The 25,845-nt window shown below is 43.7% G+C and overlaps 1 long non-coding RNA gene across 1 annotated transcript; it reads right to left on the bottom strand.

Annotated features, from left to right (window-relative positions):
• Window positions 1-373: 373 nt before the first annotated feature.
• LOC120689692 lies at window positions 374-23,772 on the bottom strand. The gene is made up of 2 exons (XR_005681388.1): window positions 22,999-23,772; window positions 374-591 (listed from the first exon to the last, which is right to left on the bottom strand). It is a non-coding gene; the product is annotated as an uncharacterized LOC120689692 (long non-coding RNA).
• Between the last annotated feature and the right edge of the window lie 2,073 nt (window positions 23,773-25,845).

Genomic DNA, 25,845 nt, shown 5'->3' on the forward strand with positions numbered 1-25,845 from the left:
TATCCGATGACGGGTAAGCTTTGCTGAGTATTAGTACACTTAGCCTTGCTCGTGACACTACTTTCAGGTACTGACATCGAAGATATGATTGCGAGTTTGACTTGGCCTTGCACGTTGCCTCCGGGCTGGTCTGTCGAGTGGGATGATCCCTCAGCGGGCGCTGACACCCCTCCCACTGAGTGATCTCTCGTATGGGCTTTATCGAGGCGTCTCTTGTTTCGCTAGCTGTCATTTTATTTCTTCTGCTGTAATAATGAGACTTGAATAATTTGTGTAGTATATGACTCTATAGTACTTCTGTGACACCCCAGAAGAAAAAAAGAATAATCCTCTAAGGAATTACCACACAACAGCACAAACATAAAACAGAGTATGCGGAAGCAATAGAAATCATTCAGATAGAATAACAAAGATTTCACTAGAGTGAAACAAACATTTCACAAACAGAACCATGTGAGAGAATTTAAAACAACATCAAAGTCTCCAAATCCAAACATTTTATTATAAAACATTTATTCAACATATATTGATAAGTGGGTGCACTCGTGCTGCTACTCCCATCCCAAGCATGCAACGTCAAGGCTCAAGCACCTGTCAGGGAAAATCAAAGTGTGAGGCTTATGGAAAAATCTCAGCAAGCAAACTGCTTTAACCAAGCTATTTAAATCATAATTTAATTAAACATCAGATTAATAATCAGACAACGAATAACTTCGAGTAGAGAAATATATGAAAACTTCATATCAATACTTCAATGCACATGCAAATGGTGCAATGCAATGCATGACTTCACTTCTACCCACAAATCCCAAGGAAGGAAGTGAGGGCTGCAACCATATTGCTATATCTCAATGTGTTTTGCTGTACCGGTACTTATCGAGCCAATCCGGTTACAGTTTCTTCGTATGCATATTCAATATGAGAGTGCAAAAGTATGATCGCAATACATGAACTTCATATACCTCCAAAATTATAACTCCAAGAGCAATGCCACAAGTGGATAAACATATAAATCCATAAATAAGACAAAAATTCAGATCTTATCTGGCTAGTGTGAGCTTCTGAAATTTAATGGTGGCAGTTCAAATAATAAAGTTAAAGCGAGTAAACCACATCGCTGCGTTTACTTGCCTTCACCGGAGATCAAGAACATGACCTAAGCACGGTCTGAAGGTGCACCACCTGTTCACAAACATGGCTCAGCACCAAAACAAACACACTTCATAATAAAAACCTCAAGTAAAGCATTCCTATGCCCGAACCCAACGTCCTCACACAAAACACTCCAATCTAGACATAACAACAGCACTACAGCTTATTCTTTTTGTATCCTTAAAACCTGATAGAAAAAAAATCTGATCTTTTTCACATGAAAGATAATTACAGAACCTACAACTTTGTAGTTATCCAGAAGTAGAGGAAAAATCATCAACATTGGGTAAATGTGAGGTGAACCTTAATCTGATAATTTGACAGATCCTTCAGAGCAGTCCTACTAACACTGTCATAACTGAAGCATAAATATTCGTATGAATATGAACTTTACCAATCTGGAAGGCTTGTGAAATTATCTACAACTCTTTTAACTAACAGAAAGTCCAATTCTGCCATTAAGGTTTCGTAAACTTCAAGTTAACAGACGCTGCCCAGAATTACGAGACTGAAAAACTGTCAGATTCGAACTTTGGTTTCTCCCTCATCTTAAATCCGATTGAGGTGTTCTCTACAGCCACGGAAAGATCTTTAACTCTTCTCCAACTCATATAAAGGTTCAATATTTTTTAGAGATACAAAAAACACAAAAAACTGCTAGGAACAAAAACTGCGCAGATTGACAGCGTGCTGAGAACAGTGACGAGAGTAAACCCTTAACCCTAGTCCAAAAGGCATCTAATACTGCTACTCCTATGAACTAAAAACCTCTAAAACCAGAGGGAAAACAAGTTTTACAGCACGGGCATGTGTCACCTAGGGTTTCCCCTTGAAAAGATCAAAGGCGATGGCGATGGCGACGATCCAAAGAACGATTCCCCACCGTTTTATTGGCGGCGAGGGTCACGGTAACCCTTCGATTGCCCCCAAGCTGCAGCACATATGGGGGAACCACCATGAACAGCGAGGCAAAGATCCAAATTGGGGGAAAACAAGGAGAGGAACGGAATCCCGACCGGTTTTTGGGGAGGATCGACGACGACAGACAGTGGCGTGCCCTAGTCTCACTTCTCTTCTCTTTTCTTCCTCTCCCTCTCCCTCTCCCTCTCTGTTCTTTTGATGCACGACAACAAGGGGTGGCGGCACAGGGAGGGGCGCTAGCTTAGCGCGGCACTGTAGCTCGAGCCCGGCCGTCTAGCAACTCAAAAAAATTATAATTTTTTTATCCGAACTCCAAACGCTTCATGTAAATAGTCAAACGGAATGTACTCGACGAGATCTACACAACCACAGTGTCCGTTTTTCCATTCGAGCAATGGATAAAAAAATAATTTTGGATATCAACTTTACGCTTTCCAATGTAGAAAATGTAATTTGACCTTTGTTCATTTTGGTGTTACATTCTCCCCTCCTTAAAGGAATTCGTCCCCGTATTCAGCATCACTAACGCATGATTAGGTAAAGAACCACATATGAATAACCAATTACTTACCAGACTTGAAGAGTTACTGGTATTTCTCGTGCATATGCGCCTCCAATTCCCATGTGGCTTCTCGCTCTGACTGATTAGTCCATAAAACCTTCACATACTTGATAGTTCTATTCCACATAACACGATTAGAAAAATCCAATATGCACACTGGGTGACACTCCATAGTCAAATCCTGTTGAATAATCAATGGCTCAGCATCCATCTTTTGCCCTGGATCCTTTAGATATTTCCTCAGCACTGATACATGGAACACAGGGTGCACACCACTCATCGACTTAGGCAATTGCAAACGATAAGCCAAGGCTCCAACTCGAGCGGTAATCATGTAAGGTCCAATGTACCTCGGACTGAGCTTTCCTCTAGTGTCAAAACGAACAACACCTTTTGTTGGTGACACCTTGAGAAGAACCTCATCACCAACTAAGAACTCTATTCCCTCCGTCTGACATCTGCATAGCTCTTCTGACGTCTCTGAGCGGTCAACAAGTTCTGGCATATCTTCCGTACCTTATCATGAGTCTATTGTACCCAATCCGGACCAACCAAAGGCCTCTCACCGGCGACATCCCAACAAGGTGGGGAAATACACCTGCTGCCATACAATGCTTCATATGGAGCCATTTTGATACTAGTCTGATAACTGTTATTATAAGCAAACTCTGCCAAAGGCAAGTGATCTTCCCAACTACCCTTCCAAGAGAGGACACAAGATCGCAACAGGTCTTCTAATGTCTGAATAGTACACTCTGACTGACCATCCGTCTGAGGGGGAAAAGCAGTGCTGAGATCCAATTCGGTGCCCAAAGCACTATGCAAGATTTTCCAAAAATTAGATACAAATTTGGAATCACGATAAAAAACAATTGACTTAGGCACACCATGCAACCTTACCACTTCCTTGATATACAAGGCAACCAAATCCGAAGCAGAATTTGTAGTCTTCATGGGAATAAAATGGGCAACCTTCGTGAGTCTATCAATTACAACCCAAATAGCATCCTTACCCCTAGGGGAACGAGGTAAACCAACCACAAAGTCCATGGTAATATTCTCCCATTTCCACACGAGAATCTCCAATGGTTTCAACAATCCAGCTGGTCTTTGATGCTCAGCCTTCACTTTCTGACATATACAACAAGAAGCCACATATTTAGCAATATCAACCCTCATCCGCTTCCACCAGAAACTTTGCTTCAAATCCTGATACATCTTTGTCTCACTAGGGTGCACTATATAAGGACTGCGATGGGCTTCCCTCAAAATCTCCATCCAAACTGTAGGTTTCTGTGGTACACAGAGACGACCTCTAAGAAAAATAGTGACATCCTCCTCCATACTAAACTCGCAAGGTCTCCCCGCCAAAATACGCTTGCGAACAGCCTGAAGCAAGCGATCCTGCAATTGTGCCACTCGCACTTGCTCATGCAACGGTGACTGAATCAACAACTGAGTCTCCTCACGACTACACCAGCATAGCAGAGAAAAATACCCATACGATCCAAGTCAACTATTAAAGGCATACGAGTCTTAGGAACACCCGTCCAACTAAGCGCATCTACAACAACATTTGCCTTGCTAGGAAGATACTGGATAGTCAATTCATAATCCTTAATCAGCTCAAGCCACCTCCTCTATCTCAAGTTTAACTCCTTCTGAGTGAAAATATACTTGAGACTCTAATGATCCGTAAAGATATCACACGACTCACCATAGCGATTATGTCTCCAAATTTTCAATGCAAAAACCACGGCTGCTAACTCTAAGTCATGTGTTAGGATAATTCTCCTCATGCTCAAATTCTTGGTTGCATAAGAGATCACCCTACCTTCCTTTATGAACATATAAATAAGACCGACACGGGAAGCATCCGTGTACACTATGAAACGCTTGCCACTCTCTCGCAACTTAAAAATAGGAGCACTCACCAGCTTCTTCTTTATAGTACAAGAACTAGCCTCATAATCATCAGCCCAAACAAATGGAGCGCCCTTCATAGTTAGCTTCATCATCGGCTTTGCAAATCGATGAAAGTATCCAGAAGACTAAGAAAACTTCAAACATCCATGGTAGTTGTCGGTCTCTCCCATTCGAATATGGAAGCAACATTCCTGGGATTAACAATGATTCCATCCTGATTAAATCTTCTATAATACACACAAAGCCTTTTTGTTATGTCCTTCTTCTCCACAAATATCATAGGAGTTGCTTCCTGGGATTAACAATGATTCCATCCTGATTAAATCTTCTATAATGCACACAAAGCCTTTTTGTTCTATCCTTCTTCTCCACAAATATCATAGGAGTTGCTGAAAGCAAGACACTTGTCTAATAAATCCCTTTGCTATAATATCACCAATCCGTTTCTTCAATTCCTTTTGCTCAATGGCTACCATCCTATATGGAGACCTAAAGATGGGCTGAGTTCCCTGAATCAACTTAATCCAAAATAGAGGCTCCAATTTAGGAGGCAAACATGGCAGCTCATCAGATGAATCCTTTGCCTTCTAACCATGGTAACAAGGGTTAGTCTTCCCTATCTGGCAAAATTGCATAATGACAACACATTATTGTTGACATGCCTCAAAACAAAGCGCATACTATTAGAACAAAGCTTAGAGAAAACTCTTCTCCAAACTTGTCTTTGGACTTCTTGTAGATGATGGTAAAAACACTTGACCTCCTTCGCAACCATTGAAAAAGAAAAGACTAAGGAATCACATATGGATCCATTAGGAAAACACAATTCGAGCATTACACTTTCTTCACTTGCAGCTCCAACCACATGATCTCACATTGTCAAGGGAACAAACCATTTTGGTATAGCAAACATACCAAACACTTCAATTAGCGTGTCTATCATCTTCACATCAAAACTTTGATTCAAATAATCCACTTACTGAGAATACTTTGTTTAACCTTCTCGTTAAAGATCCTAGATCGGCAACTACCCCAATCGAATTATCTGGGCCTAAAAACTACTCATATCTCTGCTACAACCTAAAACTTCAAGCTAAGAGTTAGCTTCACTTTCTTAGCTCCAGTCAGTACATCATAGAAAGTAGGAGAGAAAAGCAAAGCACTTAAGTCTCAAGAAGAATTGCCAATGTGACACCACAACATCTTCTCCACTATGTTTGTAGACCCACACCAATATAGCATCACATCTTTATTCCATTGGTAGATGTCTTCTAGAAAGTCCATGCTACACCAACCAATAAGGGTTATGCTTCATAACATCATATTTCTAAAACATTGTGTGAATCAATGGCTGGTTCCCAATAAAGCATGATAAAATCACCATAAAACAACCTCCGAGACTATTGTCCTTATAGGCACTTGCCTAGAACAACTATAAGTCATCATCCTCGCAAATTTGTCACTTGCACTATATTATAGAGTGTCATTTAACCTATGTGATTATAAGAACATTTCATACACTTCTGCTATTAGATCATCTCGACCACTATGGTAGGATAATTCTAAACCACTTAGATCCTTATTAGCAGCCATTAAGGCCACTAAAACACATATAGCCAAACAAGGCTACAAAGCCTTTGAGACTTGAAGTTACATTAAGCAACCAAACTATCAAGCACAACACTAGTCTTAAACACTCACAACCTCAGACAACTCCACCTGGGTCTATTATCACCTCATCTTGACAACCAACACTAAGAAGGACTTGAATAGAGTAGAAAGAAACCTACACCAGGCTAAGGTTTGGCTGAAACGTCGGCACTCGAATCTATAGGACAAGACACACAATGACCCACCCATTTGAAATATCAAGAGAAAATAGTTACAATGCACAGCATGGTGGCCAATACATCTGTCATTGAACCATTTCCTTTGAATATAAATAGTTGGGTCAACCTAACCCTCGGCCAACCTCACTTGGCGAAGCAGAGAGGCATTGTGGGGGCCCTCCACTCAACCCATCTGCAAAGCCAAACTTAATCTATTCTATAGGGTTCAAAACTTATTGGATCTTACAGGCCACGATAACAACTAAAGCCTCCAATGTTTAGATCATATAAGAAAAGATTTTTACAACTATTTAAAATAACAGCACAAATAACACCAACACAAAAATACAATAATAACACAAGCCATAGATAAAGCAAGAAAAGGTACTGCACTTTTATATAAAAACTCCCATTCCTACATGTGCAAGTGTGTCAAGTTTTATTGTTGGTCAAATTTTATCATAACAACTTAAGCCTAGAACCTATAACCTAGGCTCTGATTACCAACTGTAACACCCTAGAAGAAAAAAAGAATAATCCTCTAGGGAATTACCACACAACAGCACAAACATAAAACAGAGTACGCGGAAGCAATAGAAATCATTCAGATAGAATAACAAAGATTTCACTGGAGTGAAATAAATATTTCACAAACAGAACCATGTGAGAGTATTTAAAACAAAATCAAAGTCTCCAAATCCAAACATTTTATTATAAAACATTTATTCAACATATATTGATAAGCGAGTGCACTCGTGCTGCTACTCCCATCCCAAGCATGCAACGTCAAGGCTCAAGCATCTGTGAGGGAAAATCAAAGTGTGAGGTTTATGGAAAAACCTCAGCAAGCAAACTGCTTTAACCAAGCTACTTAAATCACAATTTGATTAAACATCAGATTAATAGTCAGACAATGAATAACTTCGGGTAGAGAAATATATGTGTTGGCAGCCAAAATTGGCACTGCCGAAGGCCGACCGGTCTGGTCCTGTGTAATCCGAATCAGGTTAGATCTGAGTTGTAGAGTCCATTTGTAACCCGATTTGGAAGGGGTACGTCCTGCCCGGCCTATAAATATAAAGGCCACGGCCGATTGAGGTCCTTCTACCCAATCGAATCAATCAATTTATAATTTTTCTATTTTTCTCCAAACCCTAGCTTTTCCAACCTCGTGCTGTTCTTTGCTCATCTCGACGGCATTCAAGGACGTCTTGAGTGGCCTACCGACCTCAAGACAACCCTAGATCTGCGAGCTCCGATGGGGTCCCTCCAGAGCTCGTGGTTTTAGGTCTTCGCGAAGCTGCTCTGTGTCCGACCTGTTTGACCAATCTTGCGTCAACATACTTTTTGGCGACTCCGCTGGGGATAGATCTGAGTTCATCTGGTGCAATGGCTGGTGAGAAGGTTGACCCCTCCAAGGTAGATGCAACTCCCGTTGACATCAAGTACAAAGACATACCTGAGGAGACGCACAAGCAATTCGAGGCTGTGTTCCAGAAGGAACAGGAGGATGCCAAGAAGAGATTGCTTGCATGCTTCGGGAAGACTTGGCAAGGCGTGTTCGAGAAGGAGTAGTTCAACATGCCTACATTCGCGCCGCCACTGCCGAACCCATCTACTGCGACTACCGCTACAGCTACTGCTTCATTTGCTTCCACTCCAAGCGAGGTAAGTTTTACCTTCGATTCCATTAAGCAGTTTCTGGTACTTGCTTTTTAGTTTGCAAAGCTCACTAAAAATCAAGGGGGCATATGTTGGCAGCCAAAATTGGCACTGCCGAAGGCTACCGGTCAGACCGGTCTGGTCCTGTGTAATCCGAATCAGGTTAGATCTGAGTTGTAGAGTCCATTTGTAGCCCGATTTGGAAGGGGTACATCCTCCCCTGCCTATAAATATAAAGGCCACGGCTGATTGAGGTCCTTCGACCCAATCGAATCAATCAATTTACAATTTTCCAATTTTTCTCCAAACCCTAGCTTTTTTAACCTCGTGCTCTTCTTTGCTCATCTCGACGGCGTTCAAGGATTTCTTGAGTGGCCTGACAACCTCAAGACAACCCTAGATCTGCGAGCTCCGATGGGGTCCCTCCCGAGCTCATGGTTTTAGGTCTTCGCGAAGCTGCTCTGCGTCCGACCGGTCTAACCGGTTGGCGCGACCGGTCTGACCGGTCGTCTGGGTGCTTCGTCCGGTTGCGATCGTTGCGATCCTGCGCATTCTAGCGCTTGTGTGTTGACCAATCTTGCATCAATATACTTTTTGGCGACTCCACTGGGGATAGATCTGAGTTCATCGGGCGCAATGGCCGGTGAGAAGGTTGACCCCTCCAAGGTTGATGCAACGCCCGTTGGCATCAAGTACGAAGACATACCTGAGGAGATGCGCAATCAATTCGAGGCTGTGTTCTAGATGGAACAAGAGGATGCCAAGAAGAGATTGCTTGCATGCTTCGGGAAGACTCGGGAAGGCGTGTTCGAGAAGGAGAAATTCAACATGCCAACATTTGCACCGCCGCCGCCGAACCCATCTACTACAACTACGGCTACAGTTGCTGCTTGATCTTCTTCCACTCCAAGCGAGGTAAGTTTTACCTTCGATTCTATTAAGCAGTTGGCCGATGCTTTTTTGAGTAGATTCGAACAGTCCCAAAAGCTTACACAAGATATACTTTTGGACTTGTGTATGCAAAACAAGGGGAAGAAAACTATCAATGATTATTCCAATTTTTCCCCTAACCCTAGTCTTTCGGCCACACCAATAGATAATTATCAGTATGGTATGCCGCCAAATTTCTTCGTGGGACAGACACCCCTGCCGGGCTCAGTTCGGCCAACCAGGGCCGAACCAATCAGATCGGTCGCCCCGATCGGTCAGACCGGTGCCCCGGCGGGCGGACCGGTCTGACCGGTCACACAGACTGGTCAGACCGGTGCCATGGTGCTTGGTTCTGCGTTACAGCCACAAATCGCGCCTCTTCCCACTTCAACTGATCATAGCCTGGAGCAAGAATTGGCGGATTTTGTGCCACCATATGCGACAAAGTCATACAATGAACCCCCTTTTCCTCCACCATTGCCCAAGGATGTTTGGGATGATTGGCTTAGGGCCAATCCGCAGTATGTCGCACAAACGATGTCCACTACTGATCCTATGACACATCGTTTCGGCCAAACATCTACCGGCAACTATGAGGCCGATCTTGCTAGGATGAAGGAAGATCTGGCCGACATGTTTAAAGAAAAACTTGGTTTTATTGCGGGTAGGAGTCGGCTATATCGTAGGCCGTACGTGGATGCTTTTGATTTAATTCCTTACCCCACTGGTTGGCGTGTTCCCAATTTTGTAAATTAGCGGTGATGATAACCGATCCACTTGGGAGCATACTAGCCAATATAATGCTCAACTTGGAGAAGTCGGTTCTAGCAAGTCTTTGCGTGTTCGCATGTTTTCTTTATCTTTCACTGGAACGGCTTTCTCTTGGTTTTCTTCATTAGCTCCTAACTCGATTCTTTCATGGGACGAATTAGAGCAAAAGTTTCATGATCACTTTTATATCGGGGATAATGAAACTAAGTTGACAGATTTGACATCGGTTAGACAGGGTAGAGATGAATCTATCCATGAGTACATTAAAAAGTTTAAAGATGTTAAGAACCGATGCTTTAATTTGTCACTTTCTGAAAAAGATTTGTGAGCCATGGCTCTTGCGGGTTTAGCTATAGAGAGAAGCTTGATGGTTCGAGTTTTTATTCTATAAATTAGCTTCAGGCTAAAGCTTTGAGTTAAGAAACTAAATTTAAAAAAGAAAAGGATACCTTCAAGTCCCATCATTCAAACACTCATGTTGTTTAATATGATTCCGATTCATCGGACGATGAGGATAAAGAGGTATATGCTGCTGAGTTTGTTTGGCCCGCCTCGGCCAAACCATCTACTTGTACATCTCTTAAGCCGACTCAAAAGAATCGGCAAGAGATGAAGTTTACTTTCGATGTGTCCAAGTGCGATCGCATTTTTGATGAATTATTACGACTTGGGCATTTAAAAATTACTCATGTTATACCACCGCTTGAGGAGCTAAAGTGGCGCACTTATTGCAAATTTCATAATTCTTCATCTCATGGAACTAATGATTGTAATGTGTTTCGCCGACAGGTACAATCGGCCATAAATGAAGAACGATTGGCCTTCCTGGAGATGAAGATAGATAAAGCTCTGTTCCCAGTTCGTACCATTAATCTCAACAATGCAAAGATACTAATTCGGCTGGATCAAGCCGAAGGAGCAATGGGCAAGAATGTGATCATTGGTGATGAAAGGCCGTTGACTGTTGATAACAAGATTCTGGCTAGGGAGGTGATTCAGGAGAAGACTCCTGATGGGAAGAAGAATCTGAGGATCATACTTAAGCCTCGCACACTCGGGGGGGGCAAGAGGGTTCTTCTTCAGGCGACCGGTCTGCTGCTCAGCCGAGACTAGTCAAACCGGTTTCTCCGACCGGTCAGACCGGTCCTAGTGTCTGGTCAGACTACCCTGGTGGTCAGCCCTGGACATTCAAGCCAAAACGTCCGAAAGTGGGTACATGGAAGACTAATCAGCCAAAGGTGCAGGGCAAGATCGCAAATCAGAAGCCTACCTTTGGACAATTGTTGAACAAGTACTCAAAGGCCGTTCGAAACGATCGGCCCCTAAAAAAGAGACCGAGGTCACCTCCGCGTCAAGGCGCACCTTCATCTCCTAGGGGAGAATCAAGCAAGCACAGAGGTGATGTGGTTACCTTGTTCCCTCCTCAGCAGATGCAGCCGATGTATGCTACAATGCCATGGGCTCCACCGGCGTCGGATTCTCAGTTTGCCGCATGGGAGAACAGGGGATTTTGGATGCAATGTTATCCGATGTCCGTATCCACCACACTTCCAGGGGGAGGGAAGCTCCAGAGGACCTGTATTTGATAGGTTGAAGCAGCTGGTTCACGACCGATTGGGTCAGCACCAATCTGGTCAGGGGCAGAACCCCGGACCGGTCAGACCGGTCTACCCCGACCATTCAGACCGGTCTCAGCAGAGGCCGGCCCAAGTTCGTCCGGTTCACCAAGAATATTGTGTTATAGAGAAGAAGGACGAACCAGTGCCAATGCGAGTTGATTTTGAGAAGATTCCAGTTGTGAAGGTTGTGCAAGTTGAAGACGGGAAAGGAAAAGCTCAAGATGCACAAGAGGGACCGGTGATCGTTGAGAAACCGGTCAATGTTTCTCAGAAGCTTGTGTTGGCCAATGATCATGAGGCCAGCAGCAGCAACCCCAAGGACCAAGACAAGGAGAAGTACTTCTAGCCTAGGTGGTGCCCACCGAGGTTGACACACACTCAGAATAGGAGGTTGCAGCGTCTTCGCCGCCAAGAGCAGAAGGAAAAGGAGGCGGAGAAGTTGAGGGATGAGAAGTTCGACAAGTACAAACCAAGGATCCCACAAGGCAAGGTGTGGCAGGTCAAGTCAGCTGACAGCCTACAGGACCGGTCGGACCGCTCCAGCCGACCGGTCTGACCGGTGTCTCGGACCGGTCTGACTGCTCAGAGCAACCGGTCGACCCTAAGCCTGAGCAGAAGGCCAAAGAATTGGTTCCTACTTCGGCTCCTGGTGCATCAGAGGTTCCAGCAGCTCCTTCAGCAGCAGAGGATGAAGAGTTGGTGGATTACGAGGCTTCTCAGGAACGACAAACATGGAGATCAATGTTGTGCACTTTTCTGACAACTATTGGGCGATTCCGGAGGAGGAGACAACACATCTAGACTTTGGGCCCCACAAAGCTATATTTCAGAAGCCCAAAGACTCAGACAATCACTTGAAGGCTCTCTACGTGAGGGGGCACATCAACGGGAAGCCAGTTTCTCGTATGCTTGTGGATAGTAGGGCAATTGTAAATTTGATGCCCTATTCACTCTACAAGAAACTCGGCGTGATGGATGAAGAACTCATCTAGACGAACATGATGGTCAGCGGCGTCGGAGGAGGTGATCCCAATGGTGCCAAGGGGGTCGCTTCAATGGCGTTGACCGTTGGGAGCAAGACGGTTGTGACGGCGTTCTTCATCTCTGAGGTGCAAGGTAACTTCAACCTCATACTTGGACGTGATTGGATTCATGCCAATCAATGTGTACCATCTTCCTTACACCAGTTTCTTATTCAGTGGATCGGCGATGAGGTTGAGGTTGTGCATGGTGATGCCACTTCCTTCATTGGTACCACCGATTCCAAGTTCGTTGGTGCACATGATAACATCAAATGTTTATCGGGTCTGGACTTGACCGATTATGACTTGATCAGTTGCACCAATGAAGGTTTTGTCTCTGCAGTCCTAAAGCCGATGGAGAATCAACTACACTTACTTCTATGATGCAGCAGGGCAACGACACAGAGCCGACCGGTCAGACCGCTTCCTCTGACCGGTCAGACCGGCCAAAGCCGACCGGTCAGACCGGTGCGCCAGACCGGTCAGACCAGTCCAGCGCAGACTGGCTGCAGCAGCGCATCGAGCACTATCGGGACAAGGTGAATGATATGTGCGAGGCTATTGAAGACTTGGATGACTTAGATAAGTTTGGCCAAGGTTTTATGTCAGCTGATCAATGAGGCTTCTGGACATCGTGTTATCAGTTTTCTTGATGGTAATACGGGTTACAATCAAATATTCATGGCCGAGGAAGATACGTCTAAAACAGCCTTTAGATGTCCTGGTTTCGTTGGTTTATTTGAGTGGGTTCTCATGACTTTTGGTTTGAAGAATGCTGGTGCTACTTATCAAAGGGCTATGAATTTGATCTTCCATGATTTAATTGGCATTATATTGAAAGTTTATGTTGATGATATTGTGATCAAATCAATCGGCTTGAGTCATCATTTGGCTGATTTAAGACTTGCTCTTAAGAGGATGCGTCAGTATGGATTGAAGATGAACCCGCTCAAGTGTGCTTCTGGTGTATCGACTGGGAAATTCTTGGGCTTCATTATTCATGAGAAGGGCATAGAGATCGATCCAAAGAGAATTGAAGCCATGAAGAAAGTGGAGGCTCCTGCTTGCAAGAAAAACTTGCAAAAAATTTTGGGCAAGGTGAATTACTTGAGAAGATTTATATCTTATTTGTCCGAAAGATAGATGCTCTTACTCCTATTCTTCGGTTGAAGAACAAGGCTGAATTTACTTGGGGGCAGAACAGCAAAAGGCTTTTGAGAAGATCAAAAAGTATTTGTCTTCACCACCGGTTCTCAAGGCGCCTAAGAGAGGTATTCATTTTAGGCTTTATGTGGCTGCGGAAGACAAAGTTATTGGTGCTTTTTTGACTCAAGAAACCGAAGGAAAGGAGTATGTTATTACATATGTTGGCCGACGACTTATTGATGCGGAAACAAGGTATACATTTATTGAGAAATTGTGCTTATCATTATATTATGCTTGTACCAAGTTGATGCATTATCTTTTATCAAGTACTTATATAGTTACTTGTCAAGCCGATGTTATTAAGCATATGCTACAAAAGCCGATTTTGAGTGGAAGAATCGAAAAGTGGGCTTATGCGCTTGTTGAATATGATTTGGCATATGAGTCTTTGAGAGCTATTAGAGGCCAAATTGTAGCAGATTTCATCGTTGAACATCAGATTAATGATGAGCGTGATTTGGAAGTCGGCTATGTAACTTACACACCATGGAAGTTGTTCTTTGATGGATCGGCTTGTGATGATGGACAAGGGATTGGTGCCATTCTAATTTCTCCGAATGATACTATTTTTGAGTTCTCAAATCGATTAGAAGAAGAGCGCACAAATAACCAAGTTGAATATGAAGCACTTCTATTTGGCTTGGAGTTCTTGGAATCAATGGGCGTTAAACATGTGGAAGCTTATGGTGATTCACTTCTAGTGGTGCAGCAAGTATCCAAGGTATGTCAATGCTATAACAGTTCTTTAAATGCATATCTTGATAGATGCCTTGATATTATCTCTTGCTTTGATGAATTTATAATCCGACATATTCCAAGAGATAGTAATAAGAAGGCAAATGCTCTGGCTCAGCAAGCATCTGGCTATGATGTTACTAAAAAATATTTTAACATGTGAAAGCCGATGCGAGCAATAGCCGAGTTATTGGTTCTAGACGAACCGGTCAGACCGGATGCCCCGACCGGTCTGACCGCCCAGACCGGTCTGACTGCTGAAAACAGCGAGTCGGCCGCCACTTCTAATTCCAAAGGGAAGGCCGAGGTTGCTGATTGGAGGGTGCCTATTGTGACATATTTAAAGGACGCTGGTCATGGTGTAGAGAGGAATATTTGGCATTTGGCATTTAAATACGTTTTGATTGACGATGAGCTTTATTGTCGAACCGCCGAAGATGTAGTCCTCAAGTGTTTAGATTCTGATCAGGCCCGTGTTGCTATGGGGGAAGTTCATGAAGGCATCTGTGGTACACATCAATCGGCTCCTAAAATGAAGTGGTTACTTAGGAGAACCGGTTTCTATTGGCAAACTATGATGGCGGATTGTTTCAGATATTATAAAGGGTGTGAAGAATGTCATCGATTTGGTAATGTTCAGTTAGTGCCTGCTGCGTTGTTACATCCTATTATCAAGCCATTGCTATTCAGAGGGTGGGGGTTGGATTTCATTGGTCAGGTTAATCCCCTTCTTCAAAGGGACATCGTTTCATGTCCCTTTGAAGAATATGACACACCGGGAGGTAATTGAGTTTATTACAGAGCATATTATTCATAGATTTGGTATTCCTCAAACTTTGACAACGGATCAAGGTTCATCTTTTATTTCAAAGGAGGTACGTGATTTTGCCGAATCATACCAGATTAAGATACTTAATTCATCTCCATATTATGCTCAGGACAATGGTCAGGCCGAGTCTAGTAATAAGATCTTGATAAAGCTCATCAAGAAGAAGATAGAGGAGAATCCCAGGAGGTGGCATGAGGTTCTATCTGAGACATTGTGGGCTCATCGTATATCTAGACATGGTGCTACTAAAGTTACTCCTTTTGAGCTTGTTTATGGTCAAGAGGCCATTTTGCCTGTTGAGGTGAATATGGACGCTTATAGATTGGCTAAACAAAATGATCTTTCCGCTGTTGATTACTATGATTTGATGATGGACAATGTTGATGAAGCGACAAGCGGTTCCAAGCTTTGAAGGAAATTGAGAAGGACAAGCTTCGGGTGGCTAGAGCTTACAATAAGAAGGTAAGAGTGAAATCTTTTTAGGTTGGTGAGATGGTTTGGAAGACAATATTGCCTCTTGGGACGAAGAGTAATAAGTTCGGCAAGTGGTCGCCAAGTTGGGAAGGACCGTACAAGATCATCAAAGTTATCTTCGGGAATTCTTATATGGTAGAGATGATGCAAGGAGAGCGTATTCCGAGGGCTCTTAATGGAAGATACTTGAAGAAATACTATCCCAGTGTGTGGCAAGACGCTCGAAGAACGAAGACGGCCGGTATAGAATATAGCCCTTAGCATTATTTTTAGCCTTGTATATTCTGTGTAAATCTATGTAACTAGGCTAGTTTCTGGTACTTGCTTTTTAGTTTGCAAAGCTCACTAAAAAGCAGGGGGGGCATATGTTGGAAGCCAAAATTGGCACTACCGAAGGCCGACCAGTCTGACCGGTCAGACCGGTCTAGTCCTGTGTAATCCGAATCAGGTTAGATCTGAGTTGTAGAGTCCGTTTGTAACCCAATTTAGAAGGGGTATGTCCTCCCCGTCCTATAAATATAAAGGCCACGGCCGATTGAGGTCCTTCTACCCAATCAAATCAATCAATTTACAATTTTCCTATTTTTCTCCAAACCCTAGCTTTTCCAACCTCGTGTTGTTCTTTGCTCGTCTCGACGGCGTTCAAGAACGTCTTGAGTGGCCTGCCGACCTCAAGAAAACCCTAAATCTGCGAACTCCGACGGGGTCCCTCCCGAGCTCGTGGTTTTAGGTCTTCGCGAAGCTGCTCTGCATCCGATCGGTCTGACCGGTTGGCGTGACCAGTCTGACCGGTAACTGGGGTGCTTCGTCCGGTTGCGATCGTTGCGATCCTATGCGTTCTAGCGCTTGTGTGTTGACCAATCTTGTGTCAACAATATGAAAACTTCATATCAATACTTCAATGCACATGCAAATGGTGCAACGCAATGCATGACTTCACTTCTACCCACAAATCCCAAGGAAGGAAGTGAGGGTTGCAACCACATTGCTACATCTCAATGTGCGTTGCTGTACCGGTACTTACCGCACCAATCCGGCTACGGTTTCTTCATATGCATATTCAATATGAGAGTGCAAAAGTATGATCGCAATGCATGAACTTCATATACCTCCAAAATTATAACTCCAAGAGCCATGCCACAAGTGGATAAACATATAAATCCATAAATAAGGCAAAAATTCAGATCTTATCCAGCTAGTGTGAGCTTCTGAAATTTAATGGAGGTAATTCAAATAACAAAGTTAAAGCGAGTAAACCATATCGCTACGTTTACTTGCCTTCACCGGAGATCAAGAACATGACCTAAGCACAGTCTAAAGGTGCACTACCTGTTCACAAACATGGCTCAGCACCAAAACAAATACACTTCATAATAAAAATCTCGAGTAAAGCATTCCTATGCCCGAACCTAACGTCCTCACACAAAACACTCCAATCTAGACATAATAGCAGCACTGCAGCTTATTCTTTTTGTATCCTTAAATCTTGATAGACAAAAAATCTGATCTTTTTCCACATGAAAGATAATTTCAGAACCTACAACTTTGTAGTTATCCAAAAGTAGAGGAAAAATCATCAACAATGGGTAAATGTGAGGTGAACCTTAATGTGACAATCTGACAGATCCTTCAGAGCAGTCCTACTAAAACTGTCATAACTGAAGAATCAAAATTCGTATGAATATGAAATTTACCAATCTGGAAAGCTTGTGAAATTATCTACAACTCTTTTAACTAACATAAAGTCCAATTCTGCCATTACGATTTCGTAAACTTCAAGTTAACTGACGCTGCCCAGAATTACAAGACTGAAACTATCAGATTCCAACTTTGGTTTCTCCCTCATCTTAAATCCGATTGAGGTGTTCTCTGCTGCCACGGAAAGATCTCTAAATCTTCTCCAACTCGTATAAAGGTCTAATATTTTCTAGAGATAAAAAAACACGAAAAAACTGCTAGGAACAGAAACTGTGCAGATTGACAGCGTGCTGAGAACAGCGACGAGAGTAAACCCTTAACCCTAGTCCAAAAGGCATCTAATACCGCTACTCCTATGAACTAAAAACCTCTAAAACCAGAGGGAAAATGAGTTTTACAGCAGGGGCATGTCTCACATAGGGTTTCCCCTTGAAAAGATCAAAGGCGACGGCGATGGCGACGATCCAAAGAACGATTCCCCACCGTTTTCTTGGCGGCAGCACACATGGGGGAACCACCATGAACAGCGAGGCAAAGATCCAAATTGTGGGAAAACAAGGAGAGGAACGGAATCCCGACTAGTTTTTGGGGAGGATCGACGATGACGGACAGCGGCGTGCCCTAATCTCACTTCTCTTTTCTTCTCTTCTCTTCCTCTCCCTCTCCCTCTCCCTCTCTGTTCTTTGGATGCACGACAACAAGGAGTGGCGGCACAGGGAGGGGTGCTAGCTTAGGGTTTGGAGGGGGATGGTACTGTAGCACGAGCCCGCCCGTCTAGCAACTTAGAAAAACTATAATTTTTTTATCCGAACTCCAAACGCTTCATGTAAATAGTCAAACAGAATGTACTCGACGAGCTCTACGCAACCACAGTGTCCGTTTTTCCATTCGAGCAATGGATAAAAAATTAATTTTAGCTATCAATTTTACGCTTTCCAATGTAGAAAACATAATTTGACCTTTGTTCATTTTGGGTGTTACAAATTCGCTACTTTCTGAACATGGTTGTAATAAATTTAAGTTTCCGCTGCAAAACTCTGATATGTATGAGATGACCTGTGTTGTAATCTCCGGGCTCACCTTCGTGTGAGTGTTGTTTGTGCGATCCTGGAAAACGTGGCTTTAATCGAGGCTTCACTCGAGGAACTACCGGTAAGTGCCATTTTGGGTCAGAGTTGCCTAGCAACAAAAATCAGAGCACCCAGGCCCAGTTTAATTTGGTGGTTCCGCCACACTATTCCTATTAGCACCAACTTTGGACAACTTTCCCGTTTTATACCCATCGCCTTACCCTTCTGTCAGTATGCTCGGATTACAGGTGCCCCTACTCTTACCAACCATTGAATCAACCAGGCACAGCAATATGTTTCAGAATGTTCTGGTAGCGACTCCATTATCATCTTCTCCACTTTATATAACAAAAGAAGATATTTACCTCGCTATCCAAAGTTTGCATGAGTCTACAATTCAAATTAAGAACATATCAGTTTTCTCCCCTGATTTCATAATAGAATTCCCAAGTTCGTACCTTCGTGATAAGGTATTCTCTTCCAAGACATACACGATGAGAAGTTCACATTACAACTGCACATGTGGACAAACCAATACCGGTGTCATCTAATACAATGGAATACCCCCATGACATTGGTCATTTATGGTGCCACATGTTGGAATTAATGTGGGTTATGCCCATATTATTTTCAATTAAATCATATAAATTCAAAGGCTATATAAATTGCTAGGTGCAATAAAATGGTGGTCTGAATGTATTTGATGACTGAACTAGTAACGGTTACATTATGGTTGCGGTTACCAGTAACCCCCATGCTAAAGGTAGAGGTTACTAGTGAATAATGGACACTTATGTCGTCCAGGTTCATCCTCTACACTTCACCTTCCATAGGCTATAAGAAGGAGTCCTTCTTTTTCAGCCATATACATGAGTACGAATGCATCTCAACCTTCCCTGTTGAATTGCCTTCTGAGTTCTTCCCGTCCCGGACCTCTGCGCACATAAAGGATCAGGAGAGCAGGCCTCCGAAACCACGCTCGTGCCTGCGACACCTGCTCGGGTGTGCCGGGCGATCAGGTTTTTGGGGAGCGTATCGTGGCGTGACTGCTCGCTCTTTCCCGCCTGATCTGCGACAGCAATCGGCTGCGCGCTCCTCTTGCATCAGCTGCACGCATTCCTGCATCGGTTGTGCATTCGTACGAGGGACTGCACTGCGAACCTCGTCCTGCACCGAATTTGTACGACTACTTCAAGCAACGTACCATGGCAACTGGTGCGAATGGAGCCGCTGGTGCCTTCGGCGCTGGTCTCTCCGCAGGGTAAATTCTGATCATATTTCTATTTACCGGTTTTCTTGCGATGTTAACTGGTAACGTAGAAAATGCGAAAACTGTCATCACATATTTGCTGCTATTTTCCCTATTAATATGGATTAAATTTAACATGAATATGCCTAAATTTCTAACACCACACCACATGTTTCTATCTCCGGGCCTTTGGCATCATCCATTTTAGATTTTGTTGATGCTCGTTCAACAAAATTAGATGCAGAAACAGGTATCTTCACTGTTTTTGGGTTTGCCGAGAACCTTCATTCCATTCCCCCTTGACACTACCTTAAAATCAAACACAAATCAAGGAACGGCACCACTACTCAGACATACCTTCTTCAGCTTAAAGTCGTGACATTTAAAGCGGACAACGCCTCCACTAAAACCAATACCGCAATGCAAGCATTCTCTACCAATGTCAGGAGAAATCAGTCCTCCAGTCAGAGATACGCTCCCATGCCATCTAACCCCATACTAGGGATTCCAACCAATGCAACATACCAAGGCGACCAAAAAGGTGACCTCCGAAATCTGCGGTTCCTTTTGTTTACTTTACTAACATTCACAACTTTAATGATCCATAGCTATACATTCGGATGCATAACTCATCGCTTTCCAATACAGGAAGAACATCAAAGTCTCAAACGGAGGTGAAGTCCACCGGCCTTACAATTCACAAGGAAACTACGACCCTGGTAATTGATTCTCCCTATCACATATCAATCACTTATTAAATGAGCCTTACTCAACCAAAACTTTCTAATTGAAATCTCATTCCAGCGTACTATGAGGACCAAGACATGGTAAAAGAAATAGATAAATTACTAGACATAGGTAATCTACTGTTTCTTACATCTTGTGTTCCTAAACTCTGAGCCTTTCTTACACTTCATCAATGCATGTATCATTAGCACAGACGTGACCACTATATACTTTTCCAGTAACTGAACCAGTCCTTATGTGTTGTTTTGCAATCCTTTTCAGCTGAAAGAGAATATGAAGCGTCTCTCAGGCCTATTCGCTATGTTGCTCCAGAATACTCTGGGGAGAGCAATAGTGATTTCGACCCAAACAAAGCATATTACATGTATGATAAGTTCAGTAACACCTCCTAATATCGGCATTCCAACATCATCCAAATTAATTCCATATCCACATTAGGAAACCATACATCCACCTTACTAAATTTGTTAATCCTTTTCTATGTAGATTCAGACTGCGAACCAATGGCTTGGAAGCATAAATGTTAGGACTTGGCACTGGTTGAAGTCCCTAAACTGCTAACGAGGAACACTTTCCATAAATTGTTGTGTTGTGCTTCATTTAGAATAATAATCTTCTTATGCCTCTATGGGAAGCAATCTGAGGATTGTAACACTATATCCAGAGGAGGAAACCCACCTATATTTCAGAACCATTGTTGACGTTGAATTCGTTATCAAAACCCTCTTCCTATTATAAGCAGCAAATCCAGTAGTTTATTACTATTCCTATATTAAGTTCTACAATTACATCTTGAATCTTATGCATTTCCATCATGCGTATCCTACTCAAGAAAAAAAAGATGTGTTACCTCTTTGCAGCAGAGGACTAAACTACACACATATTCAGATCATGTTCGTCAAGTTCATTTAGTTTCAGAGTTTTGCAGAATCAAAAAAATACATTGCCGCTCTTTTACTTGATTGATTTCAGGATCTACCGTACTTTGCGACGCGCATAATTTTTTTGAAAAAATGGAAACTACCTTTGCAAACTGGGTTGCTAATTTCTCACCCCCCCCCCTACTAAATTTAGCACTTTTCCAACCTCCTTTGCATTCTTTAGGTCCCCTCCCCTTCTCTAATTATCAGCATCTCGCCTGTAAATTTATTTTTTCACAAGAAAAAAAACTAACCCGGTCCACATGATTTCCTTGTATCTTGAATGACTCTTGACTAGCTGTCAGGCCTACTGTAAGGTTAGTAGGTACAATTCCTACTGCCACTAGCCGCTGTCAATTTATTTACCTAGCCACTATACCTCCTCCACATCACTAGCTGACTTGCATACTTTTCCCTTGCAAGGTGCCATGTGAACTACACCCAAAACGAAGCAGGCATCACGCCACTACATCAGCTCAGGTAAGCATCACTGCAGGTTCGTACACATTCTCCTTCTTTCTCTCCATCCCCTTGAAAACTTTGCTTTCCAATCCACAAAATCTTACTTCTCATATCCCACACATGGAGCTCATCCTTTCTTCATCTCGATAAGCTGAGACAATCCTGAACAGAACAACCAACGATTCTGATTTGAACTAGCATTACTTCTTCCTTCTCAAAACCTTTTGAGTTTGTCACAGATCTCCACATCGTTTGCCAGCTAACCAAAGCACAACTACAGAATAATTCAAACTACCAAGGTACGTACTCACTTAACTGTAATATTTCTGCTATTAGCGTCCTTCCTTTGCCTGTCAATACACACCACAAACCTATGCTCCATAGATTTAGATTGTTCTTATTCCCTTTCAAACACCTGTTGTAGTCTTGTTCTACCCACCAATATATCTACGATTACGAAACAAGGCATAATCGTGAACGCTTGTTCTTCTGTTTATAGTTGGGACTGAGAGCAGTACTGACATCCTACCCATGAAATACACCTAATTTGCTAATAAATGGCCATTGAGCGCACAGTACCCTTGCTTTCATGAAAATATTGCATCTTAGAGGTCCTCTCTGGAAGATGAAGGACCAAAAAGGCGACCAGAGGGGGGGTGAATAGGAGCCGATCAAAAATTCTCGCAATTGAAAGTTCGGCCTATGATCCCAAGTTTACAGGTGAATATCAGTACCGCATAGCTCAGGACGGCTATCGGCACTAGCAATACCCACAAAGCGAATCCGAACACACGCAGTAGCACGACAGAGATGAACTCGAACAACAACTCAGTTGCACAAACTCGCGAACGAAACCGAGAGAAACAACTTCGCGAAACAAAGCCACTCAAGAGCCCGAGAAAAGTGATTAGTGCATAGATGAAACACAAACTAGAGAGACTGGAATTACAACTATCTAACAAACGCACAACTAGACTAGTTTTTGTTTTGTTTTTTTTTAACTTAGCCCTAAGAAAAGCTAATTAAAACTATCAAAAAGAAAACACCCTAACTAAGCATGCATAGGTAAACTAAAAAGAACTAGCTAACCAAACAGCAAGGATTATCAAGATTAAACACTAATTAAATAGCTTAAACAGATTGGTGAAAACTAAATAAGAAAAACTTATCTAAAACAGGAAAAGAAGTAAATAAAAACAATTTACCTAACTCACCTAGCTCTCTGCTCCTCGGGCTAGTGAACCTGAGCACGTCGCTGCTGTGGTGGCCTGGTGCCTTGGCCCATGTGCCGATTTGGCCTGCTGGCTTGCTGCGCGTGCAGGGCGCTTGCAGAAGCTGGAGTGAAGGGCTTGCCTTGCGCCGCCGCCCAACACCGCAGCCAGCGCTACTGCTTGCCGCTTCCTGCTGCGCGTTGCGGAGTCGCCGCCGGCGCGGCTACTTGCCTCACCACCACAGTCAAGGCCAAGCGCGCGCCTGTGCCTGCCAAGCCTGCTGCCGCTTGCCCCCAAGCATCAGCGCCAAAACACAGAGCCGGTCCTGCACAGCAACGCAACACAAGGAAACCAAAATCCAACAGCGAGACAAGATTGAATCAAAATCCAACGCCCGGAGGGCAAGAGGAGGATGGGGCCTCCATTCCCGTCGAATTCCGGTACAAAAACTCAATCCTCCATGGGAGATCCCTAACCCTAGACAAGTAGAGAAAAGAGAAGGGGAAAGAACAACCCAGGATTGGACGGGGACGCCCTTCCCTTCTTGCGCCAGGGGAAAGAAAAAACAGGCAGGAGAGAGGAAGGGGGTGAGGGGGTTTTTAACCCCAACAACTCTCACCCAAAAAGACTACATTACCCCTAGACTCAAATAAACACTAGAAAGCCCGTAGGGGCAGAACCGGAAAAAGATACAAGGACTCATCCGACGGTCGAGGTTCTTTCTTCGAGTCGAAGTCTTCTCCGCGATGCCGCCGTGTGGATGAAGATCCGGTTCGCGGTTTTTGGGGGTCCGCGAAACCCGGGTAGGTGGCCGGTTTTGAGAAAACCGCCAAAACTCCACGCGCGGGAAGATTCCCGCCTCCACGCCGTGGCCCTAGACGCCGTTCCCGCCTCAGGCCTTCTAACGGCCCTAGACGCCGCCCGACGCCCGTCACCTCCTCGCCCGCAGCGAGGCCCTAGACGCCGTCGACTGCCCGTCGCCTCCGTCAGTCCCGAGACCGATGCCCGTGCCTCCACGACTTGGCGTCTTCAACCGCCGTCCGCCTCCTTGGTTTTATGGCGCAAACCAAGAAACCCGCCTTCCGTCGCCGCTTGCGCCCTCGATCCAGGAGTGGACGCCACAGCTGCCGCCCGGCCCGAGCTCCTCCACGGCAACTCTCCGTCGACACTCGACGCCCGTGTACCTGCAATCCATAGACCAAGCGCACGATCACACCGCACGGTTGACAATTCACTCATCACAGGCAGGATAGAGTACTCTCATTCTCAATCTCCCCCTTGATGAGTGCATTGTCAACACACCACCTGTAACCAGAGAAGTGATAAAAAGAAACAAGAAAGCGAAAAACTCAAGCAAGTGACACAAAGCTCAGAAAGGCAAGACCAGTCACTTACTCAAGCACAGATCGATCCCCTAAGACAAGGGCATAGGCTCGACGCAATCGATCAAATGCCAAAACATGACTCCTCAAAGACAGAGGTAACGCTCGACGCAGTCATGCTGGAAGTGGAAGGAAAGCGAGGAAAACCAGGAGCCAAAAACAAAGCAGAAACTCCCCAAATAAAACTTTTTCCTCTCACAAGTGCAACTCTCCCAAAATGATGCACTCTCAAAGCCCTGTGCACAACAAGTTTTTCAAAAATCAAACAAGTCTCCCCCTTGTTCGATCACTTCTCTCAAAATTCTCCCCCTTGTTGGCACATGCACACATCAAGTCTAAAAAGACCTAAAGCTCCCCCTGAAGCTGAAACTCCCCCTGAACAGATGCTATGCAATGAATGCAATGCAGGAGGTGTAAGTGAAAGCATTCAGGGATACAAGGATATGAGCAACATCTAGTCACAAGCACGTGTGCATCCATAAACAAGACCTGCATCTAGCTCAACAGGGTATATCATATCAGTCTAGAGCTAGGCAAGTTCAGTTTATGAGAAATAAAAGCATCACCCATGATCTAGCACTAACAAGTAGGGAATGAAAAGCAGTGCTACTCATACTCAGTACAGGTGAGCCAAATCAGCCAAAAGAAGTTGCCAACAATCATTTTTCAATCAATTTTTATATCAAGCAATTCTAAGTGCCAGGGGTTGAAAGCTTGTCATGCTTTACTTAGCAACGAGGCCAAGTCTATGCCAAAAGACAATCAGAAGCTTAAAGCACTCGTTTCAGTCATGCACAGCCTTGCCCGGGTTCTCACAAGTGCAAAGTGAGCCGTCCCGAAAGCTCGATCAGTGCGACAAGCAATCCCACCTGGATCTTTTCCATCCATTTCCAGAACAGTTCAAGCAATTTTATCAGATTTAGATCATTTCAAATATGAATTGCTGAACGAAAGGCTACACTAGCATGAATAAGATAGCAAAGCACATCAACACGCACTAACATGCTAGTAGCTAAGACAGGGTGATCATGTTTTCAGATTTTCAAATCAAAATAGCTTAACTCAGATGATGTCATATACACAATGGAGCAAGCTATACATGATCAAGTTTATCAACTCACACTAGCAGGCACTAGAAGATCATAGCAATGTATACAAGAATGCTAGTGCAAGTGAGATAATACAAATTACAAACATGTATAATGCATATGCACAATGCAACTACCAAACCTAAAAAAAAGAGAAGTAAAACAAAGACCTACCAAGCTAACCAAAACAAAAGTCAGCGATCAAAAGGGGTAACAAACCCCAAGCTCCCCTCGCAATCGAGCAAAAGTGTCCTGCTCAAGCGGTTTGGTGAGAATATCTGCGGTTTGCCTCTCTGAAGGGACATGGATCAAGTCTATGTGGCCTCTCTCATGGTTATCTCGCAGGAAATGGAATCTGATATCTATGTGTTTGGTTCTGG

This window comes from Panicum virgatum, chromosome 9N (assembly GCF_016808335.1).
Source record: "Panicum virgatum strain AP13 chromosome 9N, P.virgatum_v5, whole genome shotgun sequence".
Lineage (NCBI taxonomy): Eukaryota > Viridiplantae > Streptophyta > Magnoliopsida > Poales > Poaceae > Panicum > Panicum virgatum.